Here is a 12,128-nt window from a genome sequence, read left to right as displayed (position 1 = left end):
CCTCTGCCGCGCGCACCGCAGCGCCGCGCCGGGCGATTTATACAGGGAGGGGCCGCGATGACGCTGGGAGGGAGGCTCCCAGGGCCCGCGAGGAGCCCCCCCCCCGAAGCCGGGGCGGGGAGTGGGCTGGCGGGGGAGCCGCCAAGGGGTCTTGAGAAGGGCGCCTCCGCGTGCAGAGAAAGGCCCCGCGGGTTGCAGACTCAGCTTTTCCTGAGAAGCCCGGAATTCCCGCAGCGGTGCGGAAGGAGAGGCCCCTTCCCGCCGCTGCTTTTCCTGGCCTTGAACTTTTTTCCTGTGTCGGGAAAGATACGTCGCTACGCGTTAGTTAGGTCGGTCTCCATTGCAATGAGGAGCCGCCGCCGCCGCGAGCAAAGAAAAGTTTGCTGCGCACCTCGCGTTTTCTCCGCCCGCCGGCCCACCTTACGAGGTTGTGGAGACGGGTTCCCGACGCAGGCGGAGAAGCCTTTAAAATGGAAATGAGGCGAATGCTAATCTGGAGTATCTGCTGACGTTTCTGGAGACGCCAGCATCGTTTTCAGCCGCAAAATGATGGAAGCACTTAGTTAAAAACAATACTTTTAGTCGTTGTATGTATTTATTGGATGCATATTCCACATTCCCCCAAAAGGTACATTTCCTGCCCCATCCTACTTTTTCCCGAAACTGGCTTTGGCACAATCCAACATCCTCCAGTTGTGCTGACTATAATCCCCATCATCCCCAGCCAAAGGTATAAGTTGGGAAGTGAGGGGCAGTGATTGAGGTCATGCAGCCCTCCAGACTGGCTGAACTGCAGCCCTGAATCTGTTCACCTTTGGCAGTAGTGCTGGAATGCGGATTCCCATTGTAACGTTCGAAAAAGAAAATACTGCATTCACACAACCACCTAACCCACAAACAGGCCAACCCTCTTTTAGCCTCAGATGTTCTGCTGACTCTATCCATCTGGCTTGTTTAGCATTTAGTGTGTCCTGCAAAGCCAGAAATTCATGGATGAGCGTGTTGCATGAACACTGCCCATGTTTTATTATGATGAAGGGGGGGGGAACACTGACCCACTCTTCTTCCATTTGATTAACCCCAACACCCTTATGATTACACTACACACAAAGCCCATTCCTTAAAATAAACTTCCAGTGAACTTACTCTGAGGTAAGAGTATTACACTCCTTAAATCTGCTCAACAGATCCTATCATCTTCCTTTGCAAAGCACTGCCCCTTTCTTTCCAACAGAACCATCCCTATTTCAATGCAGACAAGCATAAAAACTCCCCACCACCACCATTAAACAGATGAATTCAAGTGCAATGGTGGCCTTGTGACTCTGCAGCATCACCTTTGGGATAAAACATTTCCATCTTGCCCGAATTCCCAGAGGTCGATCTGCAACAGCTGGGACTCCTTTGCCATTAATATTTCCACCTGCTGGCTTCTACAGCCCTGTTGCTGCTTTAAAGGGACCAGGCCCCACCAGATGCTTTTGTCGGGTTGCTGCTAAAATTGCTGTCGCTTCAAGGAAGTGCCTGGGCTGCTTTGGCAGGAAAAGCCCATTTGTCTGCCTGATCTGTCCCCCATCTGATTTATTTGGCCTTGTTCTCTAGGGACAGGCAGGAACCAGGGTTTGAATAGAAGGGATGCCAGCTACAAATGTCTGCTTGGCTACAAAGCTTTCTGTGACTAAGTCCTTACAGTACACAGTCCTAATAAAAAATGGGGCTTGTCTGGAGTTTGTCTTGTGAAAACCCAGGGAAATGGGCTCATTTTAACAGCTCCATGTGTGAATCCTGCCAATGAGTATCAGAGGGCAGTTACTACTGCTGATTAATTTCCTTTATACAATTATTGCCAGATTAAAAATAGGAAGGAAAGTGATAAGGGTAATAAATGAATATATATATAGTTCCTACTGTCCTGCCACAGGAGAGTTGATGACCTTTGCCAAGCACAGATGTGGAAAAAGAGCCATCACTGCATGGGGCTCTTTGAGGAACAAACGGGGCCAGAGCTCTCACAGCCCTTCCCTTGCAGTCTTGAGTTCGACCCCCAACATCTTGAGGAAAGGCTGGGTTCCAAAAGTCCAGATGTGGCAAAAAAAAAATCCCTTTGCTGCCACTGGGATGTTTGCAGTCCAGATCCAGCCACTCAAGGAAAGACCCCCATTTTAAAGCCAGCACAGGCAGTTCTGGGCTAGATGGAATAGCAGCCTGATACAGAATAAGGGGGCGCCCCAGCCCACAAAGTCAACAGCAGTTAAGGGATAATAAGTGAATTCACAATCTTTTACTGCATTTGAGATTGCAGAAGATCCAGAGAGTTTCTTTGCAAGGACACCTGTCTGGTCTACCTGCCTATATGGCTCAATTAGCTGGACCTGAGGCACAGCAGTATTAGTAAGGATTAGTAAATATGCTAGTAGTTGGTATTGCTTATACAGAGCCAGTTTGGGGTAGTGGTTAAGGCACCAGGCTAGAAACTGGGAGGCCATGAGTTCTAGTCCCACCTTAGGCTCAAAGCCAGCTGGGGGACCTTGGGGCAGTTCCTCTCTCTCAGCCCTAGGAAGGAGAAGGCAAGGGCAAACCACTTCTGAAAACCCTGCCGAGAAAACAGCAGGGTTATTTATATGTTTAGGGTAAAGGTAAAGGTTTCCCTTGACATTAAGTCCAGTCATGTCCGACTCTAGGGTGCGGCCCACAACCACCACCCTGATTGGCTCTTGGGCTGAGAGTGAGTGACTGGCCCAAGGTCATCCAGCCGGCTTTCATGCCTAAAGCGGGACTAGAACTCTCATACCACGCCTGATTGGCTCTTGGGCTGAGAGTGAGGGACTGGCCCAAGATCACCCAGCAGGCTCTCATTCCTAAGGGGGGACTAGAACTCTGTCTCCTGGTTTCTACCCCATTGCCTCAGCCACTAGACCAAACTGGCTCTGATATAACTCTCAGCTCTAAGAAACAGGCAATGGCAAACCACTTCTGAAATTTTGCCAAGAAAACTGCAGGGACTAGTCCAGGCGGTCGCCAGGAGTCAACACTGCCTCAAAGGCACATAGAAAAAGTGTTTATATTAAGTACTGTATAAGGCCCATTTTTCCAGCAACAATTCTGCAAGGTAGATTGGGCTGAGAGTCCAAAATCACCAACAGCTGCAAACAAGCATGCAAATCCCACTGGGATCTATGAGGCTTATTTCCAAATAATAGAATTGCAGATGGACTAGCTGCTAACCATAGGTGGAAAGACTCCTAAGCAAGGCTGAGCAGAAAGTAGATTGGAATCTAGCATTCGATTTCTGGTCATATGGATGTCTGATTCTTAACTATGTTGCAGAAAAATAATGCTTGGGGTGAACCAAGATCGAGTTTTTCCTGAAATACGTATTAACCTTGTTCCAGTATCAACCACAATTCCTGGACAGAGAATACCCGTAGAGGCACATAAGCTATACCTCCCTACCTTACCATTTTGCCTGAGATATTAGTTGCTGATTTACTTGGTCTAATCAAAGACAAAGTACATCTTGCAAGTCTGAAGTCTACTTGCTCTTAGCAAATAAAGGGAAATCTGTATGGCTGAGATCTCATGGTTCAGTCTGTATGCAGAATATATAGCATTGCCTGGTGAACTGAAGGAAAGGGGTAAGGGTGCAGAAGTTCAGGGTTATGTGCCTGCAAAAAGATCTTCTTGATGAAGACTGGGGCATCCACTGTTCCTTTGAAGGGCAGGAAGTCAGAACATCTCACACCTGGCCGTGTGAAGATACAGAGGGATTAAAAATCCAAATTGTCTCCAGCAAACCTGCCACCTTAATCCTGCCCCCGTCCCCCAGCTTAATCCTCTGGCTAACAGAGATGAGCAAATTCAAACAGAGAAATTAATTGTATTCACTGACCAAAAGATTCAACCCTTGGTTATATAGATCCAGATCGTGGGCCTCCAGTGGGGAACCAGCTCCTCCTCAGATCACTTGTTATTGCTCTACAGAATTTTGTCTCGTTTCCTCAGCCACCCATTCATTGCATTAGTTGCTCATCAGTCTGTGCCCTCACCCTGAACCCTCATCCTTACATTTAAATAGAATTATCTGCAAGTTGCTAACCTTCCTTGCATCTTTTTTTTTAAGTCAGGTTTGTTTCTAGATTTTTTTCCCCTCATGGCTAGGGAACACAGCCAGCAAAGAAGCAGGCCTGTGATTATCCAACATCTGGATTCTTCCCTCTAATCCTGACATCAAAGAAAGGTGCTTTAACTTGTAGAATACTGCACCACGTGCAGTCTATTTTAATAGCAACCTCCAGACTTCTACCTGCAAGACCAACTTATTAGAAAAAATGGCCTGCCATGCTTGGTTAGCTGCAGCATCAAATGTAGGGTGAGACCTGTTTAATACCATTTGCAGATAGGTAGAACGGAGTTTCCAAATTGTACCATGTTGGTCTGAAAAAGCCATTTGGATCTATGAAAAAATTAAAATCTGTAGTTTGGTAATGGGCTACTGTGCAAGCTTTCAGGTGCTCTCGAACTCTTCACCAGGTGATATGTAACAAAAAGCAGGAGATGGGGGAGAAGCAAGAAACAAACCAACAGAAAGAGTCCAGGTATCTCCGCCATGCAGTTGCAGTTCAAAGTTAATCTCAAGATGATCCTAGACTGAATGAATTTGTTAGTAGTAGGGGACCTCCTCCCTGTTGAAGAATTCTTGGAAACTCTCAAGTTTGCAGATTCTTTTGTACGGATAGCTACCCCATTAAAGATAGTCCCCATCAATGGATGGTGCAATCAATTAATTCCTACACTGCAGCCTTCTCACGTTGTGTACCAGTTTGGCATTCAACTTCCAGATCACAGCTGACTGGAGGATATCAAGTTGGAGAAGGTGGTGGTCATGTCACAAAGCTGTTCTGAAAGTCTTTGCTGCAAATTGACATTAGTCCTACATGCATGTAATCATACCCCAATATGCTCCATTTTTTAACTTTTGCTTCGGTGGCTCATAATTAGAGCATAGTTCTAAGCAGGTTAACGTTGAAGTCTCAATTAATTCAGTTATACTTCCTCCTTCTTGAAAGCGAGCTGAACAATTCATTCATCAACACTGATTGCATGCCTTTCACTCAGAAGCAAGCCCTATTCGCTGGATTCACATATCAAAGCCACGTTTTGCTTAGTGCTCTCTGAGCTTGGTTGTTGGCTTGCAGACATTTCGTTCATTGAAGATGTTGCCTAGCCAGGCAACGAAATGTCTGCAAGCCAACAACCAAGCTCAGAGACCATCAAAGACTCCACAGTTCAACCCTGAGCTACAGAGATTCTCTTCTATTGGTTCATTTTGCTTAATTTAGCATGTTGTGCCTACTCAACCATTCAGTTACTATTTAGAGCCACCGTACCTGCCTACCACCTGTAGACTTCCATATATAATTTTAGCCTCTTCCGGTAAACTGCAGAGCAGGAACATGGTTTGAAGGCTAGAACAGGAGGGAAAAGAAAGAACTGACCCTTCATCCTGCCTGGCCATTTAATTGCCCAAAATTTCACTGCTAAAAGATAATCCATTTATACACATTGTACTTTTAAAGTCATTTTAATCCCCAGGTTTGACACCCAAAGAGTATATGAAGATAAGAACTACTGGTTGAGACCAAAAACACTTTAGTTAAGTGTTCTTAACTAGTTAAGTAGCTGCCATGAACAGTTTATCAGGAAATGTAATGGAGGAAAAGGTTACTTAAGTGGTATTTATTGCCACATCTACGCATTCTGTAAAAAATATTACTTGTGCGCCGTATTCTAAAATTTCTTTACTCAACTTCATTAGATGGCACCCTCATCTATGCCCACAGATGATTTTTGGATTCAACTATGCAATCTCTGCAACATCACTAACAGGATTTATGGGTTTACTTGAATCTAATGGGTTCATCCATTGCAATAAGCCATGAAGTGGCTTGTATCAACCCAGACACCGTGGCTTGGACTCTGATTTATGGCACTGTACAGTAGGTGATCTCAAACAATTGTGGCTTAGTTAACAAATCATGGTTAAAGCAAATCATGTCTTAGCATGATGAATCCACTCAGCTACTGAACATTGGACCACCAGTCTATCTAGTTCAATAGTCCTGTTGGCAAATAGCTTCCCAAGATCGTAGACAAGAGTTTTACATACAAAGCATGTGCTCTGCTACTGACCTATGGCTTATCTCCATTTGGACAGATGTTCGTAATATCTCAACTGGCCCACATCACTCCTTCCTCTTCCGTAACAGTAGACACAGCAGCATCTTTGACTGCCTTCTTGCAGCTCTACCACCACCACCAGCCTGCATCATATCTGAGATCTGGTAAGGCAGAGGTCCAACACTGGACCTTCTCACCACCTGTCCTAGAGGGCTCTCAAAGGGCAAGGGAAGGATTCAGCCCAGGCCTGAAACAGCCAGTGGGCTGCTTGCAGCACTCAATCCCTGTGGGATCAACCTTTGGAGGGGAAGCACTAAAGAACCTTGCCCCTTTGGGGATGACAAGGAGAAGGGCCTTTTCTCTTTTGCCAGGGTTTGGGTGGCAGTTGGGTTGTCCCAGGGTGAGGAGCCCTGTATAGCTGTAGGGTCATTTTTTAATCCACCCTCAAAGTGACAGCTAAGTCACAGCTAAAATTGTGACCCAGCTGTATACATTTCGGCTGTGAATAAGCAGGCTGAGTAGGGATGGCTCTCAGTTAGGTCTTCAGTGCTGTTAATAAGGTGTAGTCCATCTGCTGCTTCTGTATTTTTTGGTGGCCCCATTTGTTTTGCTCCCCTTTTCTGTTTGCACCTCATTTCTGTGGTTTAGGAAAAGGTATTTTTTCCTTCGGGGGCCCTGGTATTCCATAGCTGGAGCTCAGGGAAGCCGGCAGATCTGTGAATAGACTCATCTGGTTGCAATGGCTGCAGTAACTGTTGTGGTAAATTCTCTCTGCAAGGGCAGGAACCAGATTAAACTCCTCCACTGATGGAGGCTGATGGATCCTGCTGGATTTCAGGCAGCTATGGGCTCTGAGCAGCCACTTTATCAGTGACCTGGTTGAGATAGGGAATATTGATGTCTCCTGGTGTTTCATACGGGGATTCTTAAATACTCTGTGCCCCACATTGGAGCTGCTAGTGCAGTGTTTCTCAACTGTGGTGACTTTAAGGGGTGTGGACTTCAACTCCCAGAAAGGCTGGTTGGGGAATTCTGGGAGTTGAAGTCTAGAAATCTTAAAGTCTACACGAGTGCAAAAAATTTCCAGTTGATTTTGCTATAATCCATTAAAACCATTGCATCTCCAGAAATGGCAATATCAACAGCCCATTTTTAAGCCTTTCCCTAGCTGTCTGAGCATTTCAGTGGATCCAGAAATATTTTCGTAATGCTCACAGGGAACACACATGAGAGGTCCAGAGAACATCCTCTGCATATTGCTGGGCAAGAGATCAAAGCTGTGAGACAGAATAGCTCAGCTGGGACCAGCTAATGAATTTGCAGCAGAATAGCGATCTCATTCCCTTTTGCTCTGACAAACAGCCTGAAACTCTAGGGTTGCATGTGAAACAGCCCAAAGTTTAAGGACGGTCCAAAGTTTAAGGTGTTTAAAAAAAAAAAAAAAAACCACATAACACAATGGACTAAATTCTTAACTACATATGAAACTGCAGGGGTGAAAAGGGACTTGTAAATAAATCAAGGCAGGGGATTAGCCTGCCAAGAAGATGCAAACGAGGCATATATCATACGCGAGCAGACAGGGAGGATTACAAAGAAAAGGTTTAATTCACTTTGCCATTATTTCCTGAATCCTTTTTGGACTGGAACCTCCAAATGGGACTGCATCCCAACTCAGTCATGCCTGCACCTCTTTTGATGCATTAGAACAGTGTTTCTCAACCTTGGTGACCTTAAGATGTCTGGACTTCAACTCCCAGAATTCCCCAGCCAGCAGGCTGGTTGGGGAATTCTGAGAGCTGAAGTCCAGACATCTGAAAGTCACCAAGGTTGAGAAACACTGGATCAGAGATTTCTGATCTCTGAATTAGAGAGTCAGACAGCTGTATAAGTGACCTCATGGTGTGAAGAAAAGATGGGTAATTTTCCATCCTAATATAACCAGCAGCCCCAATTGAGTCCTTTGTGCCCAGATAAAGTGGGGAGCAGGGGGCAGGGGAAGTTGCCACTCTTCTTATAAACAATAGTTAAAAGTCAGTGGGTCCAGATTTGTGCATTAGACCAAAAAACTGAAAACAAAGTTGGCTGGGATGGCTACTGCCATTAACTGGATTAGTTGATGCTTAAAATGCCCAGGAAGTGAAGAGGCTTTGAAGGGTTCTCCCCACCTTCCTCCTTCAATAGCGTTAATCACTTTCTAAAACCAACTAACTAGTGGCTGTAACCACATCTTGTCCCAGCAAATTATAGATTGCAGTCGAAACTGAGCTTTGGCCAATACTTTCAAAAGTGGCCTCTGATTATCCACACTGCATTTACTTCCTTCCTTCTTCCATTCCTGCTGTTCTATTTATACGGGCATTGTTTTGTTGGATTTTTAAAAGGGCTATGCAATTCAGAGCTGTTGATAGCTGCCCTGTGCCCTTGGGATAGGCAGGATATTTATGCAAAGCAACTGTGGCCATCTCTCGCTCTCCAAAGGTTGCAAGCAGCAGCATGGCCAGAGGGATGCCAGGAGAGCCGTTGGGGGTCGCAGCCCATTTGGAGGGCCACCCACCGGAGACCACTCCTTGAAGCCACACGGTCGTGAGAAGAGGCACGTACGAGATTTTTCAGCCTGCATTGTGGCATTTGTGGGGAGAACTTAAGGGTAGGAATGAAGAATTCTGGGAGACAGGCACCACTGCTCTTCCCACCCTCAACCTCCCTCTTCCCCCAGAAAAAAACGCAGAGCAAATGAGCTGCTGAAATCTGGCCATTCTGCCCCCACATCCAAATGGTTCAATTTCAGGGTTTGAGTTAGAGCTGTATCTGCTGTTAAAAAAAAAGTGGGGGGAGACCCCAGAACCCCCACTAACAAAACTGCTGAAAATCAACAGCACGTTGTTGCCCCATTCTGAAGCAGGAACCACATGGTGCCTATCCTAAAATAGGCTTAGCAACCTTGTTAAAAAGCCTCTCCTCTAAAAAAAAACAAAACCCACAAACATGAAGAACCAAACCAGAAAATCCTGTTCTCTCCTAAGTGGGACATCACCTACTTTGTATCGGCTGCTTTGAATGCGCCAGCCCCCAACTTCCCTGCAGAGGTTAAGTCTGACTGCCCACCACCGACAGACAAGCCATACATCGCCACGACCACCACCCATTCACTCGGGGACCTTGGAGGGACACTCTGGTGTATGCTAAGTATGCTAAGTCCTCATCTGTAAAAGGGAAGACTAACGCTCAAAATTATAGAGCTGAGATAAAGATAACTCCTTCGTCTGTTTGCTTGATTCACCCACAATTACCACTATAACTTATCCAAGACTTTCACTCTACTCCTTTGGATGTGAAAGGAGAGAGAGTAATTTTCTGTCCCACTATGACTGCAAATTAACTCGGGAATGCTACCAAAAGAGCAAGCCCCCCCCCCACTTGGCTTCTTTGAGGGGCCACATTGCAATTGAAGCTCTGCATTGCTACAGGCAGCATCCCTCTTTTTTTTTTTCTCCCCGGTAGTCCATTTTCTCCTAAGTGTACACCAAACCAAATCCACACTAGAGACCAGCTTTAAAAGTTAGGCAGATAACTACTGTATACAGAGCAAAAAAACACGGGGGGGAGGGGAGGGGAGGGGAGGGAGAAAAGCATAGAAAAGGCCCTAAAAAAGTAACAGATTTCTCAGCCAGTCCAACTGCGCGCATGCTTTTAATGGTAGTTTGCTTATCTGTATTTTGAGCAACCTGGAACTCATTCAGGAGCCTGGAAAACGCCAGGAGTCTCAGCAGTAAGGAAGAGCCCTTGCCACAGTCTTCTGTTTAGGGAATGTTTCAGAGAAAGATAATGGGGAGGGGAGACAGACGGGCAGATAAGATAAGGGGGGCAAGACGTGCTGGAATCCACCTGCTTGCCTTCTCTAGCCAACACTGGCAAACAGGAATCTGCTCCAGGCAGAAAAAGAGGCTGGGGTAGAAAGGATCTGGAATCATCCTTCTCAGCTGCTTGGAAGAAAGTCTCAGGATCCACATAATCTCCACATCTGGAGCACTGTCTGAGCCAGTGTTTCTCAACCTTGGCAATTTTAAGATGTGTGGACTTCAACTCCCAGAATTCCCCACGCTGGGGAATTCTGGGAGTTGAAGCCCACGCGTCTTAAATTTGCCAAGGTTGAGAAACACTGGCTCAGACTAAGCCATTCCTTTCTCATGCTGACCCAGCCCCTGGGCTTTCTAAACCATGGCATATGTATTGTGCAAAGGTAGCCAGTTTGGTTTTATTCAACAAAGTGTACCTAAACCAAGACTTAGCACAAGGTGTAACCCCCGCCATTGTGTTGGCTGCTGCTGTTAGCAACCTTCAGTCTGTGTGTGGCTGATCAACATTTGAAATGTGCACCGAAAAGGCAGAGGTGCTACTTTTATGATGGGGGAGGGACAAAAGGCCCTAAATGCCTTTGAGTGGCCATCCACTTGACCACATGGCCTCTAGTTTGTAAGGCCATTTGCTCCATCAAGAGTGCAACAACTATTTGCTTTCTTGGGAATAACTCCCACTGAATACAACAGGCTTACTTCTGAGTAGTCCTACTTCTGAGTACTTCTTCAGAGATATAGGATTACTGTACACATTTGTTAAGGGCTTCTGGGGGAACCAATTCTGGCAGGGCGTGGGTAGTTCAGACCGAAGTGGGCAACCTTTTAGTGTCTAAGGGCCACTTAACATTGGCAAGGCTTGGGTTAATTTGGGAGGTCCATGTGGCATGCCTTGTTTAGGGCTTATGAATGCATTTGGGGGCCATTCTGATGGCTTAATAAATGTACTGCCTGATCCCCACCCCATGGACCAATATAGCTAGTTCTCCTTTTTTCATGGAATCAAAGATAGTGGGGAATTGGGGGTCTTTCTTTCATCAAGGCTACAAGAAGGAACTGCAGGTGGTTATAAAGGTGGCGCTTGGATAATCCGTTTAGCGCAGGAGCCTTTTAAAGAGGTGATGATTGGCCTTTATGATGGTTCGTATTGTATGGCAGGATTCCCAGGGTGCCCCTTGTCCCATCACACATTTCCCATCTCAGAATAGCAGGCAAAAATGTTGCTAATTTTCATGCTTCATGGTGGGGGGGGGTGTCCACAACATATGGTCAGAAAAGTCAAAATGGCAGCTGCAATGGTGTAATCAAAGGGGAGCCATCTTGGATTTTTGACCATACCCCTTGGAAAATCCTGGTTCATAACATATATGATGGCCAGGAGCTGCAGATTGCCCACCTGAGCTCAAATCACCTTCTAAGATTCACAACCAGTGTTTCCATTAAAGACAACCAGGAGAGAACTAACACCTTGGCTTTTAATTTATTTAAAATAATTAATTTTATTTAGGGGCCTCTTTTCCTGCTCAGGGGCATCATGATTGACCTGCATTGCAGAACAAGAGGAATTGATCTGGGCAATAGGGACAAGCACGTCAGCTTTGCTGCAGCTCAGGAGAGTAAGAAATTGTTGTTGTTATGCACGCTGCACACTGGTGGGGATTTTCTGGCTCTACAGTGTCAGCACTCATACCTTAAAAAGAACCCTAAACTTTTAAAATGCGTCCCAGGTACCCATAGCAATCACACCTGCCCCTTCCCCCACTTCTGGTGATCTGGGTTGACTGCATCTGCATTTCTAAAGACTGCGTTAACACTCCATCACAATTGCTTAAGTAAGTGCTGGGGTTATAAAGCACAACTGAACATTTCAGCTCCTTGAATAGCTTTACATTAGAATGATTTCAATACCAACTGGGATTACTCCTAAAGCTTTTATTATTTTGTAGTATCCTGAAAGAACACATGTGCCAACACCCAACTATTAGTTTTGTTATTGGCACTTACTAATAACTTCTCTTTTGCTATTCTTTCCCACTCCCTCATTCTACCATATACTCCCTTTCCACAGCATGGCTATTGTAGGCTAATCCTACA

This window comes from Candoia aspera, chromosome 9 (assembly GCF_035149785.1).
Source record: "Candoia aspera isolate rCanAsp1 chromosome 9, rCanAsp1.hap2, whole genome shotgun sequence".
Classification (NCBI taxonomy): domain Eukaryota; kingdom Metazoa; phylum Chordata; class Lepidosauria; order Squamata; family Boidae; genus Candoia; species Candoia aspera.
This window is presented reverse-complemented; position numbering follows the sequence as displayed.